At 42.4% G+C, this 22,545-nt stretch overlaps 1 protein-coding gene across 3 annotated transcripts in view; it reads right to left on the reverse strand.

The window, feature by feature from the left end:
• The window catches only part of CRPPA (CDP-L-ribitol pyrophosphorylase A), a 278,128-nt gene that overhangs the window by 67,627 nt on the left and 187,956 nt on the right, over positions 1-22,545 (reverse strand). The window contains exon 11 of one of the 3 annotated variants that reach the window (XM_072650822.1): positions 10,238-10,254. The exons of the other annotated variants lie outside the window; for them this stretch is intronic. The gene's annotated coding sequence lies outside the window, so the exon portion shown is untranslated. Of the gene's footprint in view, positions 1-10,237; positions 10,255-22,545 lie in introns of those variants that run through there. 3 annotated transcript variants of the gene reach the window in all.

The raw sequence follows: 22,545 nt of genomic DNA on the forward strand, positions 1-22,545 counted from the left end.
TTATCTAAAAGCAACAGATTGGGGATAGCCCACTCAAGCTCAGCCCCATGTCCTGAGAGAGCCCCCACCCTGCATGACCTCAGACTGGGGGAGCACAGCTCCATGGAGGAGGAGACCACTGGCCAGCTCTGCTGTCTCTTGGGTTTCTAGCCACCCTCTTGGTGCCTGGGGAGGATGGGGGTTGGCATCCTCCTAATATGGGCCTGTGCCATGGTTCTGACCTCTTTTCTTCTGGCATGCTGAAATAGGGCCTGGCTGTTTAGGATATACCCGTCACGGTTTTGATTTCTACAGTACCTCAGGTCAAAAACAAAAGCAAACAGCAAAACTCAAACCTCTTTCTTTCCCTAAAGTTGTTTTGTCATGAGATCCAAAGAATGCAGTCGGCATTTGGATCAAGGGACTGGCAGCATTTTCATTCACACAATGCCCCTCAAAGGCCAAGGAGAAAGGGTTAAGGAGCAGAGGAGAAAGGGATAGTGTAGCCAGCATAGATTAAGCACCTACTGTGTGGCTGGCACTCTGCTAAGTACAAATAACCTTACTACTCTGGGCTTTGGTTTCCTCGCTGCAAAATGAGGGCATTAGACTCCATTTCTAAATTCCCTTCCAGCCTCAACATTCAATGATTAGAGAGAAGGGAGAGCTCCCCAAGGGAGGGATGTGTGCATGGATAACCTTCAGGGAACAAGTGACCACTCCATCACAGGGAACAGGATACAGAAAATGAAAAGAGGTCACACTTTTACACCCAATGCCATGTTAAGAAGAGCAAATTCCAGAGAGAAGGAAAGGAAAATGGAAGAAGAGGTGGAAAAAGAGAGAAGGAAGAGGAAAGAGAGGGAGAGAGGGACAGGATGAGGAAGGGAAGGGGGAGGGAGAGGAGGAAAGAGAAGGAAAGGGGCATGGGGAGGAAAAAGAGGGGGAGGGGGAAGGGAGGAGGAGGAAGGGAAGGGTGTAGAGGGAGAAGCATAAAGCTCAGTTGCAGATTTTTCCTTTCCCTGGAAAGCTATGAAGGATGGTGGTCCTTGTCCATCACTCTAGCTTCCTTCTGCTTAGCCCTGTAGGGGCTGCAGAATGACCAACCCAGGCCTCCCAGGACTTCAGGAAAGGTGGAGGGCACAAGGAGCCTAGATTTCCCCATTGAAATATATACATGAATTGAAAGATGGGCCCTTCCAGCTAAGAGATTCTCTGATTGGAATATTTGGGGACACATTTCTAATAATGGTTTGGGTATAGGAGGGTTGATTCTTAGATGAAAACATTTCAGCAACACATTCATATTTCTGAGGATACAATCACACTGCACGACACATACTGTAATTAGACTAATGAAAACCCTGTTGACTGGCAAGGGTTTGATCATTGTGCTTCAGGGATAAAAAAATAAAATCAAGATTTACTTGGAAAACAAATCAAGCAGCTGGAAAACACAATTAAGAAACGTTGGCCAGAAAAGACAATACACAATATAGGCTCTTTCTTCTAATTTTGTCTTCTGTTCTTTTCTTCAAGAACGTGAAATAATCTTGAAATTCTTCAGCCCCAGACACACTCACATAAACACACAATCATACACACAAACGCACAATCATACACACACACACAATCACACAACACTTAAAAACAAACAAACCAATCTGTGATTTTACCAGAATTGGAGCTTGAATTAAGGAAAGTTGACCAGACAGAGATTCTGGGGGGCAGAAATGGGAGATGGAGTGTGCCCAGGGACCTGCAGCTAATACAGGTGAGGACATGGGTCTAGGTCTTCCTCATTTTAGACACAAGCAACCTCTCTCCTACATGGCATCTGCTCTCTCTCTGTTCAAGCCAAAAAAAGACCTACTGTTTCTTACTAAAAGCTAATTAACTAACTTCTCATTTTGACTTTCAAACATCTTTGAATTAATAAGATAAAACTCTTCCCTGGGCTGGATGAAAATCTCCTCATCTATTCAAACAGCTCAATCATCAGGAACCTCAAATCTGATCTTTAATTTTCTCACGTTCTCAGTCTTTTTTAAATAATCTCATTTGTGCTGAATAAATCCTCTGAGTGAATATTAAAAAGGAAGCAGCTTTCACCATCACCAATTGGGAATTTACTGCCTAAACTGCAAAATACCATGCAGATGCTTCAGATCTTTTCTTTGGGGGGAGGGTATAAGAAGGGGAGGGGGGGACAATTATGAATCATCTCCTGACAAAGATAATGCAACATGGGAGCAGAATGAATGAACACCAGAGGAGAAAAAAAAAGATCCTTGCTGGAAAGCCCCAAAGTGAAAAGAATTCATAGAAATTATGAGGAAACCATCTGGTGTCAATCCCACCAGGTTGACATTCTCCATAAATCTTTTGGTTGGATTAAATGTGTTTGAAGTTTGGAGACAACTTCTGAAATGATCTAGTCTCCTAACAAGAGAGCCCCTTTATTCAGTTATTCAGCCCCCAAGTACTTAATTATTAAGAACATTTCCAGTCTGGAGAAGACAGAAGGAAGGGCACCATTGCTGTTCAACATCCAGCTTTTGATGCTTTGGGGCCTGTTTTTCAACATTACCAAGATTTCTGGTGGAAATCATTGCATCTAGACAGTCATGAAGTGTGGTATTGAAGACAGTTTGGATTCTGCTTTGTTGTTGTTTTCTGTAAAGGGCAGAAAGGGTTGTTTTAATCAGCTTTTTCTTCTCTGAATGCAGCTTTACCCTGAACAAAATATTCAGACAATGAACAGCTTGCTATTTATAGGCTCTGAAACCCTTTGGTGAGGGGCGGTTGTGCTGATCAGACTTCAGAGTGATCAGCTCTCTGGAGCTCAGCCCTGGCATTCCTTCATCTGACATAGATTGGAGATGGAAAATATTCATTGCTGTTCCCAAGCATGGAATTATATTGTCAAGACCAACCACCCCAGGCTCCTTCTGCCAACTTCAATCTTGGCTCTGCTTCAGATGGTGGGAATGGAAAGAGTCCTGGGTTCAAGTTCAGACTCGAGCCCTTATTGGTTGAGCCCTTGAACAAATTAAGGAACTTCTATATGCCTCAGTTTCCTCACTTGGAAAATGGAACCACTAATACTGACTCAAGCAACCTAGCCAGCAGAGTTGTTGTGGAGCTTACATGATGTAACAGGGATCCCCAAATAAAAGTGACCTTCCCTAAGTGGCTAAAATGTCAGAAATGGCCCCTGCCCCCAGGGGCCTCAGCTCATCCTGGAAGAGGTTTCTGGATTTTCTCCATCTAAAATCAAAACTTGGTAATAAGGCTCTTTCTGTATATCAATAACTAAACAGTTCTGAACAAATGTCCCATGACCTCCAAATCACTCTCTCTAGCAAAGGGCTCTGTATCAAGTCCTCTGTTTGGCAGTTAAAGACTTTGACAAAAGGGTCCCAATCCACCTTTCCCATCTCCTGCCCCTTGTCCTCTGACCTCTTCCCTCCTACCCCAAGGGATTCTCCTGTGAAACACAGATGATGCCCACAGACAGACCAGGGAGACAATCTGGGGGAGGAGAAGGCACCAAAGGCTATGGGATGTGCAGCCCTCATCCCCATTTGGAGCCCAGATAGCACAACAGACTCACAAAGAGCCTATCCCAGAATTCCTGCATGGAGACAGCTTTACACCAGGCATTTCAGTAAGAGGGAAATGCCATCTTAATGAGAAAAAATGTACTTTCACACTCAGTTTTAGAAGTTTGCCAACCCCTGGTTCTACATCATTAATCAAAACTCACCAAGCACTTACCAAGAGCCTGTTATGCCCCAGGCATCGTGCTCAGGACTGATAATAAGGATGCCAGTGCATAGTACAGGTCCTAAACAGACAATGCAACAAGTTGACCCCGGGTTTCCCTGCAGAGAACAGTGGGTACTTGGGCTGCCTTCCTAATTCTTCAACTCTGGCTTCTCACCTTGAAGGGTGAGGGTGAGGTGGATGGACACAGGGTCTGAGGTCTTCACCAACACCAAATCGCATGAGTTAGGATCATGGCTGGGCTGCAATGGCCTCTCAGGTCTCTTCCAAGCCTGAGGTTGTGGCATCTTCCAAAGCAGACAGGAGTCTTCTGTCATGGAATCAAATGGATCCACGCTGGTCAGGATGAGAGCTCAGACTCTAGCAAGCCAGTAGGCTGGGCACAAGAGCTATCTACATAGCATGTCCCTCCTTTAGACCAGCCACACTGAAGCCCAACCACTATTCCTTATAAACATGCAACAATGTGTTCATAAAACTATTTATAAAAGTCAAGTTCCTCCCCAAAAGAGGCAATGATAACTTTCTCAATAATTACAATTGGGCTTGGCTGCCAGACGAAGGTGTTGGCATGATTGGGGTGGAGGTGGGGGTGGGATGTGGAGACATTGTTGTGTCTGGAACAAAACAAGATCAACCTTTTGGAATCTGAATTCTTAGAAAGTCATCTCTCATGGCACGTCTATCATAGGAGGGTGGATGCCATGCACAGATGGACTTCAGAATCTGAAATCTCTCTCTTTTCTGAGAGATCAGATGCCCATCCTTTTCAGAAGGCAGAACTGGTCGGTCCTGAGAGCCAAGGGCAAAATGGAAGATAATGGGGGCATTGACCCCCAGGCTTCTGGCAATTCAGGTTCATGTTGTCCTACTCACTGAAGGGCACTGGAGTGAAAGAGTAAAGGGACTGATTGACATGTGTGTGTGCACGTGTGTGTCACCAAGACAGGGAATCACATGAACGAACAGGACAAAGTTCCAGGCACACCCATGGAAAAGCAAAGTGATGACTTAGTGGTGGCATAAAGGATACAAAGGCTGACCTGTCTGACTCAGTGGCTTTTTCAGTGATTTCTGCTTCACAATTAATGCCAATCAGTGAAAGGCAATGAAGGTCATGTTTTCCTAAATGGAGCACATTCCTCACTAGCAGGGAAAAGCTGTCTTAGTGAATTGTTTAATATTTATCCAGCACCCACTGGGGAATACTCTGGATCTGGAGAGCGGGAGTGGGGGAGCCAGCTTGCTTTGTCAACTGTAACTGGATTAAAAAAAAATTCCAGAGAGAAAAGGAAACCTGTGTATCAAAGTACAGCTCGTTTTTAATTATTCAGTGGCTGATGGGCCAGTGTGTGTGAATATGTGTGAGCATGTATGTATGTATAAGTGTATATGTACATATGTATATATGTGCTTGTATATGAGTGTAGGTGGGTATCTGTGAGTTTGTATATGAGTGCAGATGTGTATGTATGTGTGTAAGTATGTATATATACATATGCACGCATGTGCGTATTTAAGAGAATGAGTAGATGAGTGTATGTACGTAGTGTGTGATTGTGTATTGTGTGAGTGCATATGCATGTATGAGCATACATGTTTATTCATATATGAATGTATGAAGGTGTGTTGTGTGGATGTTTATGTATATAAATGTAACTGTGTGTGATTATGTATGGGTGAGTTTATGTGTGAGAGTGTATATTTCTGTGAATATGCGTGTAATTACACATGTGTGCAAATGAGTGTGTGTATGAGTTTGTGAGTATATATACACTGAGTATATATTGTGCATATGTGTCAACATGCATGTATGTGTATTGTGTGAGTGAATGTGTGTATGTGCAGTGTGTGGTATGTTTTTACGTGTATAGTTTTGTAAATGTGTGTATGTGTGTACTGTAGACTGCATGTATGTGTGAGTGTATATTTGTGTGTATGTGTATATGTATAGTATGTGTATGAGTGTGTGAATGTGTAGGTGCCAACATGTGTGGTTGTGTTCGCATGTGTTGATACATGTATGTGTAGACATGTAGGTAAGTTTGAGTGCATATGTGTGCATGTATACTACATGTATGTGTGTGAGTATCCAGATCTAGATGCCTGGTTCTCCTCTCCCTGCCCCCTATATCCCTCCAAGGAAGGGCTTGAGAGTCTCTTAAGGCCTCTTGCTCCCAGGGAGGAAAGGTCAGCAGAACATTCCTGCTTCAGGATCTAAAGGCGCTGAGTCATTGACTGGTACACATGGTGGGAGCGGTGCCACAAAGACCACCTGTGGGCTTCCTTTATCCACAGCATCAGAGTCTTCCTTCCTAGAGGTAATGAGGCAAGTCTACTTTGATTGGGGCAGGAAGCTTCTTCATTAGCAGAGAGTGTTGAGGCAACCTTCAGCACCACAAATCATCACCTTCATATTGAGGGTTTTAATGAAGGCATGCTCACTGGAAGCCAGATCAGGCCATCTAAAAGCCGATGGCAGGCATGGGCCCAAAGCCAGGACTCCTCGTCCAAAAAGTCATCACATCCAAGATATTCTCAACATCAAACGTTCACCTCCTCGTCCAAAAAGTCATCACATCCAAGATACTCTCAACATCAAACATTCACCTCCTCATCTTTCAGGGAAGCTCCAGAGATGAGGAGCTAATGAGCTTGACCTTGGGATGAGGAAACTATACCTTGGAAGGAAAGGCCCCATCCTATGGAGCTGAATACAAGCTCCTCTTCCCAGACCTTCCTCATCTCCTGTTGCCTTTGGGCAAGATGGCAGGTGATACAGGGAACCCTCTGGTCAGACCTCACCCCACCAAGGGCTCTGAAGGACAACTCCTGCTGAAAGGAAGGGTTTTATGGGAAAAGCTATACATCAGTCACAAGGCCTTCCCATGTGTGGATCACTCTTTGAGCAGTGAACACTCTCTTGGTCCATGTGCTGAATGGAAGATGTAGGGAGTAGGTATATCTGAAATGTAAGGCAACTCCCATGGATGTAGATACTGCTAGTAATGGATTGGTTTATGTTCTAATGGGCAAGACAACAGGTCATTAACCATGGAGTCTGTCAACTAGTATTTATTTAATGCCTACTGTATGCCAGGCACCGGGCTACAGTTTTAGGTTAGAAAAAGAGATCTGTGTCTCCCTATCTCCCTGGAGTCTTTGCAGGCAATTTAAATTAGGATGTCAAAACAATCAATGGATCAAGAATCTCAGGGCCGTGGGAAAGAGGATCAGGTCACATGCCCTTTCTACCTCCCCACTACATCCACCCACCTACCCATCCATCCATCCATCCATCCATCCATCCATCCATCCATCCACCCACAAACTCACATTCAATTTTGCTAAGCACTGGGGCCACAAAGACCAGAGGGAAGAGTCCCTGCCCTCAAGATGTTCCCATTCTAATCAAAGAAAGATGTGAACATTGTCAGTTGGGTGGGCTACGGGTAAATGCTGAAGTGAAGAAGACCTGAGATTCATCCTTACAAGGTATGTAACCACGGGCAAGTCACTGAAACTACTGGCCTCAGTTTCCGCATCTGTAAAAATGAGAATAATTATAGTATCTATCCCAAAGGTTGCTGTGAGATCACGTAGGTAAGGTGCTTTGTAACCCTTAAGTACTCTTTAAATGCTAGGTATTTTATATATGAGTGTATGTGTATTTCAGGTAGGGGATACAGGTTTGGAGATGGAGTACTGGATTTAAGATGTCCAACAGATAAATAGTGATACTGAAGTCTGTGTTAGGAAAGATAATACAGATTGATGTGCCGACAGGGGAGTTAATAACTGTGCCCAGGAGAGCTGTAATGTTACTGAAAAGGTATAGAGAGAGTAGAGAAAAGGGCCTAGGACACAGACTGGGGGTGAGGGGGAAACACGAACAGCTTTGGAATGGGATATGGATGATGAGCTAGCAAAAAAAGACTGAGAAGGCTGACAAGTAGGAGGAGAATAATTGACAAGGGGTTGAGAGTAGGTGTCTTTTTTCAAGGAGTTTGGCTGAGAAAGTGAGGCAAAATGTGAGGTGATAGCTGGTGGGATGGGTGAGTCAAGTGAGGGTTTCTTGAGAATGGGGAAGACACAGGCAGGTTTGTAGGTAGTTGAGAAGCAGCCTATTTACAGAGAAAGATTGAACATTAGTGAAAGAGTAGAAATGAGAGAAGGAGGGCGGACTCAATGGCATATATCAACAGGCTGGCCTTTCCCAGAGACTGGAGCAAAAGAGAAAATGGTGAGGGGAAAAGGGTGATGTCCATGGATTATGAGATTGGGAGGGGGTCCCTAGCTAAGGAGGAAGGGAGAAGAAGAAATAGTCTTATTTTGTTTTTTGAAGGCAAGGACCTCAGTTGAGGGCATGGGGAGGGGGGTGGGGCTGGTGAGAAGCCAGGGATGTTAGAAGCTTGAGTTGAGAGATGAGATTGTTTGGAAAAGCCAATGAGGTAAGCGTGATAAAGAATCAGCTGGAGAGAAATACAAGGATCACTTTACTAAAGTGAGGGCCCAGTTGCATTAAATAACAAAATTTATTGGATCTAAATATAGTTTGAATGTGAGACTTTCTCTACCTCATTCAACATTACTAGAGCATGAAGGGGGCAGATACTATCCTACTTAATAAGAAATTAATATTTTAATTAAATAATTAAATTTATAATTAAATAATTTGAATATTTTCAGGGCACTAATATAGTAATGATGCCCTGGCTAGGAAAAGAAACTTGACTTTATAAATAATTCTTCAGAAACCTCCTACATACCCAGGGGTACTTTGTACTTCAGCTTTGCAGATCAGACTTTTATAGCATAGCCACAGATTAATCACCCTAAGTCAAGGCCTTTTCAGTTGAATTCCTGTTCTTTGTATAAAAATCAATACAGAGAAAAATCTACATTTTTGATCTATCTTGTTCTCACACCAAAAAAAAAAAATCAGAAAATCTTTTGCTTATTTATTTTTAACATAATATTTAAGCCTTTCTTATTGATTTTATATATCTGTGCTATATTCTTTCGTCACAGGTGCTGATGGTATACACAAAGGGAAAACATTTTGTAATTTTGCATTTTAAGGATTAGTCTCTATTGATGTATTCAAACTTTTTGAGATTGTGAAATATCTAGCAACACAGAAGACTGATAGTGGTTGTTTTTAATTAGAAAGGATCTTGGGAAATAATGCCACATTTTATTGTTTCTTCTGTTTTGAGAAGCAACATGTTCTCATGTTCCTGAACATCCAACCTTAGTGTCACACAGGGAAAGGCCTTGTGGCAATGGAGCTGAGCTCCTTACTATGGGCACCACACCCAGAATTTCTAACCAGGAACCATGGAACCCCTGGGGCAGATTTAGTGGAATAAGGCTTTGGCTACTCCCAATTAATACACAGCAATGAGCAACTCATTTAACATATATAAATCATGTTTTATTTTCTTAAGACATGAAAGCACTTTGCAGATACATTTTCATTACACGCTTGATCAGAAGACTGATAATAACTGTTTTCAATTAGAAAGGTTCTTGTGAAGTGATGCCATGTTTTGTCAATAACCTTATGAATTGACAACACTCACTTAAAACTGTTGAGATAAAATTTGGAAAAGAACCATCATAGATTATTTAAGATCAATGCTTTTCAAGCACATTTCTGGAGCAGTCCACTAGATACCCCCTTCCAAGTAAGCAAATGACAAGTTTTGGATTCAGTAATTCAACTAGTTCTAAACCTGGCTCTTTATCCTACTGTCTCATCTACATTTTCCAATCTTGTCCACAATAAAAGCATGGGAGATTCATTCAAAAGTTTCACTAAAATACAGGTAAACTACCTCAAATTATATTATAAAGGAATATTCATTAAAACTATCTAAATCTGGTTAAAGAAAAGTTGAGCGATGAAACCAAGCAGATAAGAAAGAAAAGAGTCAATCAAAAGTAAAAGCCAGCATTTGACAAAATTAAGAACAAAAACGATCAAGCAAAGTATTCATCTGGATAAGACCTGCTGATAAAACTAGAAAGTATTTGACAGAAATTAGGTTTAGATTAAGATCTTACACCATATGCCACAATAATCAATAATTTTAAAATCAATATATGACCCAAATGAAGAAGGAAGAGGATGAGGAGGAAAAAGAAGAAAGAAGATGATGGAGGAGGAGGAGGAGGAGGAGGAGGAGGAGGAGGAGGAGGAGGAGGAGGAGGAGGAGGAGGAGAATGGCATGAGGAGATTGTTGTGTTTGTCCTTCATTGTCGAAGAAGACCATGCCATTAGAGAAATAATGCCATGACTTGCACTTGACTTTGTTTTGAGTGAGGGAGGGCTGTGCAGGTCACCAGCCTCACTTCTCCCCCAGAGCCATCTGAATCCAGTGACCGGATACTCATCAGGATGACTGGAGATGACCCAGGATGCAACATGAGGAGATAGATCAGAGAGGGCAGAGACTCCAGGTAGAGGTGCTGTTTATGAATCTATTGAAATAATCCAAGAGAAGGAACATGAGGGGAAGCACCTTAAACAACTATAGCCAGAAAGCAAATTCTTAACCAAATGAGAAAAACAAGAGATCACAACAGATAAATTAGATAATACTGATGAAAAGAAATTTACAAGTTTTTGCAAGAATAAAATCAAAGATGACAAAATTAGAGAAGAAATGATAGAACAGGAAAATATTTTTATCAAAAAGAAGCAATAAAAACATGATATCCAAATAAATACCCAAATGCATCTAAACAAAACTAAACATATCCGATAAAAATCATGATATCTAAAATATACAAAGAATTGGCAGAAATATGTAACACAAGAGCCATTTCCCAACGGACAGTGGTCAGAGGCCAAGAGCAACTATAAAGGACCAATAAAAACATGCTCTATGTGGCTAGCAATTAGAGAAGAAGAAAAAGTCAGCCTGAGGCTCTATGCCATATACTGGACAGCCAAGTGGGCAGTAGCATAGTGCAGTAGATAAGGCACTACATTTGGACTTTAGAAGACTTGGGTTCAAACCCCATCTCAGACACTTTTTGGTTTGACCTTAGGCAAGTCACTTAAACCCTCTGGGACTCAGTTTCCTCATCTCTAAAATGAGGGAAATAGATTTGGTGGCCTTGAAGTCTTACCTATGATCCTATAAAAAAAGAAAAGAAAAGAGAAACAGAAGGTTCTGTTCATTGATACGCTGTTGACAGGTCTGGGACAAGATCTATTATGCAATAAAAATGACTATCCTACGTGGGACCCAGCAATCCCCTCCCCGGGGATTGGAAAATGAATATAAGGATAAAAGTATCAATGAAATATATTCTTTGAGTCTGGATTATTTGACAGCTGCCCAACTGACATCCCAACCTCTAGTCTCTGCCTTCTTTAATCTGTGTTTCCTGCTGGTGGCACCTACCTAACGCACATCTCTAACCATGTCACTCCCTTGCTTAAGAACCTCCAGGGGCTCTCCCTTGCCTCTAGGATAAAAAAACAAAGAAACAAACAAAAAACCCTCTGTTTGGTTTTATAGCCCTTCACAATCTCTGCTGCATGATGATACGCAACACACTTCCTATTTTCTTGCAAAATGAGCCCACTTGCTTCCCACAACTTGCACTCTAGCCACGTGCTCTTACAAGGCTGTGCTCATTCCTGGAATCCATTCCCTCGCTGCTTCCACCTTTGAGAAATCCCAGCTTCCTTCAAGACTCAATTGAAGAGTCTCCCTGACTCGCTAGGACCCTCCCCAAGTCACCTGGCATCCATTTTGATATATGTATCTTCTCAATTCAAAATGTTGGCTCCTTGAGGGCACTTAATATTTTGTTTGTCTGACACATAGTGGAAATTTCATAAATGCTTAATGATTTGTTGATGGACTGATCCTTTCACTGATCTATTTTCTTTGACTTCCTTATCTCCAACTACTTTAAGGGGAGAAATGTAAGGAAGGGAATAGGAAGGAGACATAGGGTTCAAACAGGTAGTCAGTCAACTAGTACTTTTTAAGTATTTACTATGTGACAGGCACTGTGCTGTATCACATTGGGAATTTTTTTTGAAAAGGCGAAAAGTATGCCAGTCCTTACTCCCAAGGAGTTCACAGTCTAATGGGGAGTGCAAGAACAACACGGGAGAAATCCTCAGTAGCCACTACTGAATCCTTCAGCTTAAAGAAGTGACATGCAAGCACTGTATATTTTTTAACTTTCATCTTTCATGCCAAAAAGAAAAAAAGGTTGCCTACCATTTGAGTCAAGATAAGGGAGATCAGATGCTTAAAAAAAACTGTATGAACTGGTGAGAACCTATAGAATACCATGAACTACACATCCTAAACTCTTAGGCTTGGAGCTACCCAATCACAGGTGAAACGACTGAAGCCCAGTCAGTTTCGCTGATGTCATCCTGATGATGATATTAATGATAATTATCATTATTCCAATTTTAGCTACTGTGCACATAGCACTTCAGAGTTTGCTAAGTGTTTTACAAGTAGAAACTCATTTTATCATTATAACAACCCTAGGAGGTGGAAGTTAGCATTATCCCCATTTTTTTATACATGAAAAAACTGAGGCAGCAGAAGTTAAGGGACTCGTCCAGGTCAGACAGCTAGTAAGAGTCTTGAGTTTAGATTTGAACTCAGATCTTTTTAACTCAAACACAGGCAACTAGGTAACACAGTGGACACGGTGCTGAACCTGGATTAAGGAAGACCTGATTCAAATCTGGTCTCAGACTTTACTGAGGATGTAGCCAATAACCTCTGCCTGCCTCCATTTCCTCAGCTCTAATACAGAGAGAATAATAGGTATCTACCTCCCAGGTTTGTTATAAAAATTAAATGAGATAAAATTGCAAGAATTTTAGCACAGTACCTGGCACATAGTACTCCCTTTCCCACTGAGCCATCTGATTTGCCCAAGATCACAAAGTAAACAGCAGGGGCAGAATTTGAATCCAGGTCCTCTGCCTCCAACCCAGCACTCATTCCACTGTACCACACTTTCCCAGTCTAGCAGGAGTATAGGGCCCTTTGAATCGCCCTTTGCATTGAAAAGCCACAGGTGGCACCTCCCTACCTTCTAAGTCAGCTCTCACAGCCTCCTCTAGAGGCAAGCAAGGGAAGAGACTGCATCTTCATGAATTTTAACCACTTCTCATTCCCTCAGTCTAGTCTCTGAATATGTATGAGGCAGTGCTGCTGACTTCCTCCAAAACAAAAATATGATACAGAATGTACACTGAGGTCTACATGTCCTCCATTAAGGCAGGAGAAGCTAAATCCAACCTGCATAATTTCTTTTTGAGACAGAAGAAGGGCTTCCCAAAGTGGAAACAGATCGTGGAGAAACACTGCTGCGGAGGTGGCCCAGGGCCACATTGGGCACAGAACAGGGATGCCATCTCTAAATTAAGCGGGAAAGAGCCAGAGAAGCTCATTAAAATTCCAGCTCTTCGGAGGCCTCGAGGGAGCTGACTTTTCCAAGATGACATTAACAGTGACACCTTCATTCAGGCAGTTAGCATCACAATCAAGAATTAATGTGAGAAAAAATGATATTGTAAAGGTCAGCAGCGCGTCAAGCATTTATCAGTTTGAGCAAAATAGAAATCACACCCAAAGCCATTTTTTCTTAATCAACCTTCCAAGGTTTTTATTGACATCCCTAAGGCAGGGAGGTGTGGGAAATGCGTTTGTTTGTTTGTTTGTTTTAAGGGAGGGAAGGAAAAAAACCAACAAGCCAATAAAAATTGGATAAGCTATCTCCACCATGTTTCATGGAGCATCCAAACCTAATCCAATGAAATGGAATAGAAATCAATACAGCTCCTACACTGAGTGAAAAAATTCAGCTGCACCAAAGCTACTACGACTACTACTACCGCTACTACTACTGCTGCTGCTGCTGCTACTACTACTGCTTCTCCCGGTGCTGCTGCTACTACTACTACTACTCCTGGTGCTGCTGCTGCTGTTACTACTACTACTACTCCTGGTGCTGCTGCAGCTACTACTACTACTCCTGGTGCTGCTGCTGCTGTTACTACTACTACTACTCCTGGTGCTGCTGCTGCTGTTACTACTACTACTACTGGTGCTGCTGCTGCCACTACTACTACTACTACTACTGGTGCTGCTGCTGCTGTTACTACTACTACTACTGGTGCTGCTGCTGCTGCTACTACTACTACTACTACTACTACTACTACTCCTGGTGCTGCTGCTGCTGTTACTACTACTACTACTCCTGGTGCTGCTGCAGCTACTACTGCTACTGCTACTGGTGCTGCTGCTGCTGCTACTACTACTACTACTACTACTACTACTACTACTGGTGCTGCTGCCGCTGTTACTACTACTACTCCTGGTGCTGCTGCAGCTACTACTGCTACTGCTACTGGTGCTGCTGCTGCTGCTACTACTACTACTACTACTACTACTACTACTTCTGGTGCTGCTGCCGCTGTTACTACTACTACTCCTGGTGCTGCTGCAGCTACTACTACTACTGCTACTGGTGCTGCTGCTGCTGTTACTACTACTACTACTCCTGGTGCTGCTGCAGCTGTTACTACTACTACTACTGGTGCTGCTGCTGCTACTACTACTACTACTACTACTACTCCTGGTGCTGCTGCTGCTGTTACTACTACTACTACTGGTGCTGCTGCTACTACTACTACTACTACTACTACTACTCCTACTCCTCTTCCTCCTGCTGTCACTAAATGAGAGGGTGAGTGCGAAATGCACAGTCTGAAGGTTTTGTACAACAACAGTGAGAATCATTTACATCTGCATGTTCTACATGCATTTATGTGTTACTTGAAGGTTTGCAGACTGTGAATTCATTATGTGAATTCATTTGATCCTCACTACAACACTGTGTAGTAGCTGAGTCAGGTGCTTTCATTACCTCTGTTGCTAAGGATGAGGAAAATGAGCCACAGAAAGGTTAGGGGCTTTGTCCAGTCAGGTCCACACTGCTGGTATGAGACAGGATTGGAACCCAAATCTTCCTGGCTCCAAGTCTTGGGCTCAGTCTTAATAGTGGCAAATTCAAATAGAACTGGAGGCCATTAAAGGAGCCCTAAGTATCCCTGTGCATATAGGATTCTTCTTGTGTAAAATGGGTCACATGACAGAATAAATGTAAAGTACTTAAACTGATATGTCAATACTAGCTATTTTATTATTATTGATTATAGCCTATGAGAACTGATAAAAAGTAAGGGAAAGGGGAAGAGAAGAGGAATGGGAAAGGAAAGGGAAGGGGAAAGGGAAAAGGGAAAAGGAAAGAGAAAGGGAAAAGGGAGGAAAAGAAGGGGGAAAAGAAAAGGGAAAACAAAAAAGAAAGGGGAAAGGGAAAGGGAAAGAGGGAGGGGATAGGGAAAGGGAAGGGACCAGGTGACAGTCTTGAAGAAACTCAAAGTCAGGAGCCAGGACATGAGTCATGAGTCAGTAAAGTAGTCTGAGAAGACATGGTCAAGAGCAGAACAGAAGAATGCCATGTCATGACAAAAAAACAGAGAAGAGAGAGGATTCAGGAAGAAAGGCCGGTCATTCCAATTATACTTTGCTGCTGCTAATTAGAATAAATTCTTTTTTTCCCCTGACTACAAATTATCATTCTGGCCTCTTCCACTTCCTGTTCCTGCTGTACTTTTCTTGGGCAGGACACTGGGCATCCCTCATCCAGGTCTCTAAATATCTGAAGGGAGCAATCACATCCTCCCTCATACTTCTCCAGACTAAACACCCTTAGTTTCTTCCTATGGCATGGTTTCAAGCCTCCTGATTATCCATCACACTCCCTCTCCTCTGGGCACACTCTCATTCCTCAATATGTCTTTAATTCTGGGAGAGATCTGGGATTTCATCCATGTAGACACACCCTTCAGTAATCCAGCATGAAACCTAGACATAGGCTGCCATTTTGGGCCAATCTTATCATGTCCTCCTGTAAACTGCCATAAACATCTCATCTACTTAGTGGAGACCAATCAATCCAAAGGAGTTAATTAAGCTCTCACCACATTCAAAGTATTGGGCTAGGTGCAGAGGATGTTAAGATAAAAAATCCAAAGATCCCTTCCTTCAAAGGGCTTATAGTCACCTTGAGGAGTACAATAGATAAAAAGATAAGTAGAGGTGGTTCTCTTGACACCACCAAGATGTCAATGGAAGATGAGAGCTCTCCATTGGTAACTCAAACCATGGGTCGCTGAATCTCTTATTCTATGGCACACAAGGCAACATTTGTGAGGACAGCAGCCCATGTCAACCAATTCCTTCAGGATCTGGTGTCAAATGTAACTCTTAGGGAAATAACCTTCACCCCCTAAATGAGTTTATGTTTTCTTTTTCCCCCTTCAGCATTTATATACTTATTAGTAGCATGAATAGCATTACTATTTTCTGTTGTTGGTGAGTCATTTTTCAGTCATGTCCAACTCTTTGTGACCATCTGGGGTTTACTTGGCAAAGATACTGGAGTGATTTGCTATTTTCTTCTCTAGTTCATTTTACAGAGGAGGAAATGGAGGTAAACAGGGTTAAGTGACTTGCCCAAGTTGACACAGTTAGTAAGTGTCTGAAGCCAGATCTGAACTCAGGAAAATGAGTCTTCCTGCCCCCAGGCCCAGTGCTCTAGGCACTATGGTGTCACGTAGCTGCCCACATTACCATTACCAATGCCATTAATTATTACTAAGAGGTTTTTTTCTCAAAAAAATGGTTAATTGCTTTGATACTACTACAAGAATGAAGTTTTCCCTCACTCTCCTCCAGAGCAAGGTTCTGCAGCAAATTTCATGTCTGTTAAACCATACATTATCCAGCATTCTACTTCCTCTTCCATTCCCCCTAGAGAGTGGGCAGAGGGGGTCAGAACTGCTGAACATCAACAGATACGTTCTTAAACCAATTACAAGGTACACATCTCCCATTTGAGGGGGGAATAGAAGACTTCTGTCGCTGTTTTTCAATCGACATCTGGAAATCCTTGTTGGAGAAGGCTCCCAGGGCTCCCTGGCACTGTACTGTACTTCAAGGAGGCACATGGGAATCATTGGAAATAGTTCTCAGAGGAAGGTATCAGATTCAATATGTACACACACAAAAAAGTGAGGCGTGGAAGGCAAAATGCCTTCAAAGGCTTGGTGACTTTCAGTCCTGAAATTGGGTCATTACTTAAGCCAATTAAGTTCTAAAATTGCTATATTCTCTGAAGTATTTCATTTGAAAGAAGCTGAACACTAATAATCAATTGTTCCAAACATTCATCTGGCATCTCGCCTCCAAAACTATGGTGCCAAGTCCAGTTGTTTCCACCATAATCATGATTTTCACCAAAACTTCCACTATTTTACCAACATAAGAATTTTCACTCCACCAAAAGCTCCCCTCCAATGCTTCATTAAGGCCAGGCAATGAATCTCAGTTCTCCAAGTCTCAGCCAGGAGGATCCTGTTGTATAGAAAGAAAGCTCAATTGCACAATGGCTAGAGTATTGATCTTAAAGTCAGGAAGATCTAAGTTCAAATCCTACCTCAGCCACTGACTAGCTGGGCGATCCTGGCTAAGTCTTTAACCCACTTGCCTCAATTTCCTCATCTATAAAATGGGAATAATCATAGCACCTCCCTCTCAGGGTTATAGTGAGGATCAAGTGATATAATATGTGTAAAGTTTAACCTTAACGCACTATAGAAATTTCTGGTATCACCATCATCATCATCATCATCATCATCCTGTAGTAGCCCTTTTACTTTCTCAAGATTGCTCTCTAATTCTCCATAAAGCATGCCATGCTAAATCTGCACACAGGACGCTTAGCAAACAAGGTAAGATTGGCCATGACCTACTCTGTGTTTTTCTTATAGGGTCTGATGTATATGTGCCATTAGATGTTCCAGGAACAAAGTACCTACAAGATCTACACAGTGGAAGTGGGAGGTAATCTCAGCAGTTGGGCTTTGGGTGGGTGGGAGGAATGGGAGATTAGGAAAGGTGTCCTGGAGCCCCTGGGTTTTGAGCTGAGTCTTGAAGAAAGTCAGAAGAGCATTCCAGGCATGGAGGACAGAGAGAGAAAAGGCCCATGGTCAGGTGATGGAGTACCATGTTTGAGGAACCCCAAGGCAGTCAGTGTTGCTTAATAAATACCTGGTAACTGATTGCCTGGTAACCCTCAACAGAACACTAAACAATTCCTTTGTGCTTTGACTACAGGACAACTCTCCTTGGTAAATGGTATATCTCATGCAGAATCATTCAGGAAATCTTGGACAATACAACTATCTCTTAAAACTCCTTTTCTACACAGACTTGTTTCCTTTGGCATCAGAAAGTATACCTTCTATGAGCCCATGAAGATCCCACCCCATCTCTGCTGCCCCTTTAAATGATCAGTTAGCTGCAATTAAATCTGAAAAGTATGATTTAAATAGAAGACTTTCAATGTACCAACCTATTACGCTCCTATTACTTGTAAGGAGATAAAGAGTTGGCCTTGGCCGGGAAGACATCAAGCCAAGAACCACTTGAGACTTGGTAATGGTCAAAATCATTTAGCCTCTCAATGCCCCAGGCAAATTTCTAAGACTCAAATGCCAAGTAGTTGGCAATCCACATGGTTACTGGGAGTTTCCTCTCTAATGGGCCCCATCCCACAGGTCAAAGGCACTTGGTGTACACACTCCATTCAAGCACCCATGTTCTAGAACTCCCCTAAGATGAGATTCTCTTTACCTGTAGACCCTTCTCTTTTGTGAGACAGAACCTCTTAAAGGTTCTGCGAACATGAGCTGGTCCAAGATGCCAAGGCCCTCTCTTATCCAGTAAGACCTTAATGGTGGTATAATGTTTCTTCTGTTTTCCCAGTGATAAGAAAGTGGGCTCACACCAATCTGGTGGCCACCCTGAACACTGTAGCTCATCATTTGGGCACAAGGAGGTTAAAACAGCTTAAGCTCAACAATGCATCCAAGTCAAGTCATATATACCTTCTTTTTAGGGAGCAGAATTAGAGAGGGGGCAGAAGTGACTGGGAAATCATCACACTAAGCTCTGGAAATAAAAGGAAAGGTGGAAGAAGTCTCTGTCCTCACACAGCTCAATTCTAGGGTGGAACACAACCCCCAAACTATGTAAGAAGTGAAAGGACAGGGAGACAAAGGGAAGAACCAGCTGGCTTCAGCTCCAGACCAAAAGAGAAGCTGCCAGCCCTGGGGTGGGGGGGGGGGGGAGAGAGAGAAAGGGAGACAGGGTGGAAGTAGATTTTTTTTTAATGCCAGGCAGGACAGAGATAGAAGAGTCAGGGAAGACAAGAAAGGGAAAGGCATCCAGGTATCTATATTTTGTCCAGCAGTGTGGGAAACTGCAGAGAAGAGCGAGGAGATGGGCAATGAGAGGTGGCTCCTCACAGAGTCCTGAGGCAAGACCCCTTGGAGGGAACATCCCAGAGGAACAGCAGAGTCGGCCTGGAGAGGGAGTAGGTGCCATGTCTTAATCTTGATCTGTCTCCTCCACCTTTCTCCATCTCTACGAGACATATAAGGCGTTATCTTGAGGGGTTGGAACAGACCAATGAAGACTTTTTAAGGAAAGACGAGATCGGACAAACTCTGATTATTTTTCAGTCTGCTGAAATGTGTCTGACATGCAGAACTTTCCATGAACCATCTTTATTTTTCCTTCCCCCTCTTCTGGGCTGCTAGGTGATGAAGTTCCTGTCTGATCCCCATCAGATACATAATCCTTTGTCTCTCTTTAATTAGTGACAGGAATCAGCGCTTGGTGATTGATGGACTGTTTCAATAGTCCCTCTGGGCTCTGAGGGTTAATGAGGATTTGGTCCCAACCCAGTGAAAGGTATTGACATTGAGGGTGAGGGAGTCCTTGGAGAAGTACTAGCTGCTCAGAACTGTTTAGTTTAAAGATTTGTGCTGAAATACAGATCCAGGGATTGCTGCTGTGGGCTGGGATTAGAGGTGGGGGTCTGCCAGGACAGAAGGTCTGCTGTCTCTCTAGACAAGATGTTTCCCTAGAAATTCACTCCCCCGCCCCAGCTGCCTTTCCCCACCATGGCTGGCCAGACACTTACTTTTAGACACTTACCTGTCTAAAAGAATGAAATAAACTAGAGTTTATCTGCATTAACACCTTACATTGGAAAATTATCTGTCAGTAAACATTTATAAAATGTCTACTAGGTGCCAGGCATTGTGCTAAGTGTTGGGATACAAAGAAAGGCAAAAGACAGCTCCTGCCCTTAAGAAACTCACTGCCTAAGGCTGCTTCAACATGCAAATAACTGAACAAGCAAGCCATGGTGGAAGAAAAGGAAATAAGTCAGATTGAAGGGGAAAGTCAAACTCTAACCGTGAATGAAACAGAGCCTCATGGAACATAAAACAATCTGAAGAGCTGAATAAAAAAACCTGTTAGAAGTGTTACCATCAAAAATAGAGATACATATTTTTATAAACAGTGCTCTTTCTCCACGTCCTTCCCCTTCTTCTGTCTCTGTCTCTCCGTCTCTCTCCCTCTATCTTTCTTTCTCTCTGTCTTTCTGTCTCTGTCTCTGTATTTCTCTGTCTCTCTGTCTCTCTCTCTTTCTCTCTCTCTCTCTTACACACACATACACACATTCATGCACACACACACACTCACACATTCATATATACATATATACATACACATACTGCTGCAAACATTCCAGTGCCCTATAGAGATTATGCTTTTCCTGGAGGGTCTTCCATTTCTATCTTGCGATAAGAAGCAGGGCATGCTGCACATTGGAAATATTTTCTTTGGCTCTAGCTGGCCCATTCTCGACCGGACCCATTTACTTCCATAGACTGCCTGCCTCACCAGAGACCTGTGAATGCCGTTTTCTCAGGTTTCATCTATTGTTATAGGCATGTATTTAACTTGCATGAACCCTATCCAGCTACAACCAGGCTCATTAACACTAATGGTATCTTTCCCAGAGTAGCACTTAATAAATGTCTGTTAAAATATGTTTAAGTGGTATCTCTGGAAAGTGAAATAATATATACATACATATACATATATGTACACACATATACACATATGTATATATTAACACATGTGTATGTATGTAGCAGTTTCAAGTCATTAGCCAAATAGAATCACGCTGATGATATTAGATAACTCAATGTAATCAGCTACTCAGAATTTTGGCATCAAAGGTCATTGAGTCTAACTCTCTCATTTTACAGATGAGGAAGATGAGGCCCTAACAGAAGCAGAGACATGTCCAAAGCCGAGTGGCTAGATCATAGCAAAGGTGGGACTCAAAGCTCTTAGAAGCCCTTGCTGCCTTCAATGTTTGCCTCCAGTGATGTTTTTGAGTAGCCTCCACTGCTAACACCCTCCCCACAAGTCATCTTGTATCAAGTGTGCAGCTACTTGGGTTTATTGGAGCTGTTTCCTCCTAGAAGAATATAAGCTCCTTGAGGGCAGCCACTAGAGTGTTTTTGTCTTTGGCTTCCTAGGGCGTGGTACACAGCAGGAGCTTGATAACTACCTGCTGATGCAGAAAAGTCTAGGATGCCGATTCTAACTATGAGAACTTTTCTTCTACCCCACTGCTTCTCTAACATATGTAAATAATTTTCCCCAAATAAAAAAAAATTAATTTTCCAATTTCTTCACCAGTAACAATATTTTCGTGGTGGTTTATAACACATTAATAGTGATAAGCTAATATTCAGCAAGAGATTAGGAATCAAATGTACCATTACTACATTTGCCAGGTACACCACTGTAACATGACAGCAAGGGTCCTTTAAAGACTGAGATGATCGCTGGGAGTCTCAGGCCCACACTGTTCTCTCATCCCCTCTTGTGACCCATGGTAGGGGGGTGGAGGCCCCAGGAGTGGAGAAGTCTCCAAATGGAAGGAAGAGAACTGCAGTGAGCTGGGAGGTGTCATGATTTCTCTAACACATTTTTATAAAGTGTTTGAAATCTGTTTCCACCAATACTTTATGTGACTTGACTCATCAACAGGGAGAATTTTCACTTCATAAAGACAATTCTTTCATTGTTTTACCCTCAGCTTCATGCCAAGACAAACACAAGCCACAAATCCTTTGGTAAATATTTTAAAAAAGGACTCATGCTCATATGGCTGACTGGAAATACGTCCATGCATGCTGACAATTCCTAGAACCGAGAGACTAAACATCTTCGAAAAGGACTATTTTTCCTGGCACATGTAAACCCTACAAAGGCTGATAAGCCTGGGCCAATGTCTTTAAAACAACATGAATCTCATATGCTTGAGACAGCAAAACAAACAGAAAAATATATATTTCATAAAATTGGAAATTTACAAGGAAGAGAAAGGAACATGACAGCAAAAGCTTGGAGAAAAAACACCCTACTTTGCAAAACAAAATGTCTGATTCAGGTCTGGTGTAAAGGAGGGAGGAGAAGATGGCAGGGCCCATTGAGGCTGCTGGAGGGTTATCTTTTCCCCAAAACACTGAGGAGGTATTCCTTCAATCCTAGTTTAAAAGCCTGATTTTCATGCCATGGAGAGTGAAAGGAATGTTCTTCTAATGAGAAGGAGCTAGAGGGACCCTCAGTCTGAAAGGAGGGAACTAGACCCAATGACCAACAGGATAAAGAGAAGTCACGCCTTCAACTTTTAACTCCATTTCCACTTTTATTTTACCATGTCACATGGCTGTAGTTCAGGGGTTTTTTGTTTGTTTGTTTGTTTGTTCATTGG

The sequence above is a fragment of the Notamacropus eugenii genome, chromosome 3, assembly GCF_028372415.1.
Source record: "Notamacropus eugenii isolate mMacEug1 chromosome 3, mMacEug1.pri_v2, whole genome shotgun sequence".
In the NCBI taxonomy this organism is placed as follows: Eukaryota; Metazoa; Chordata; class Mammalia; order Diprotodontia; family Macropodidae; genus Notamacropus; species Notamacropus eugenii.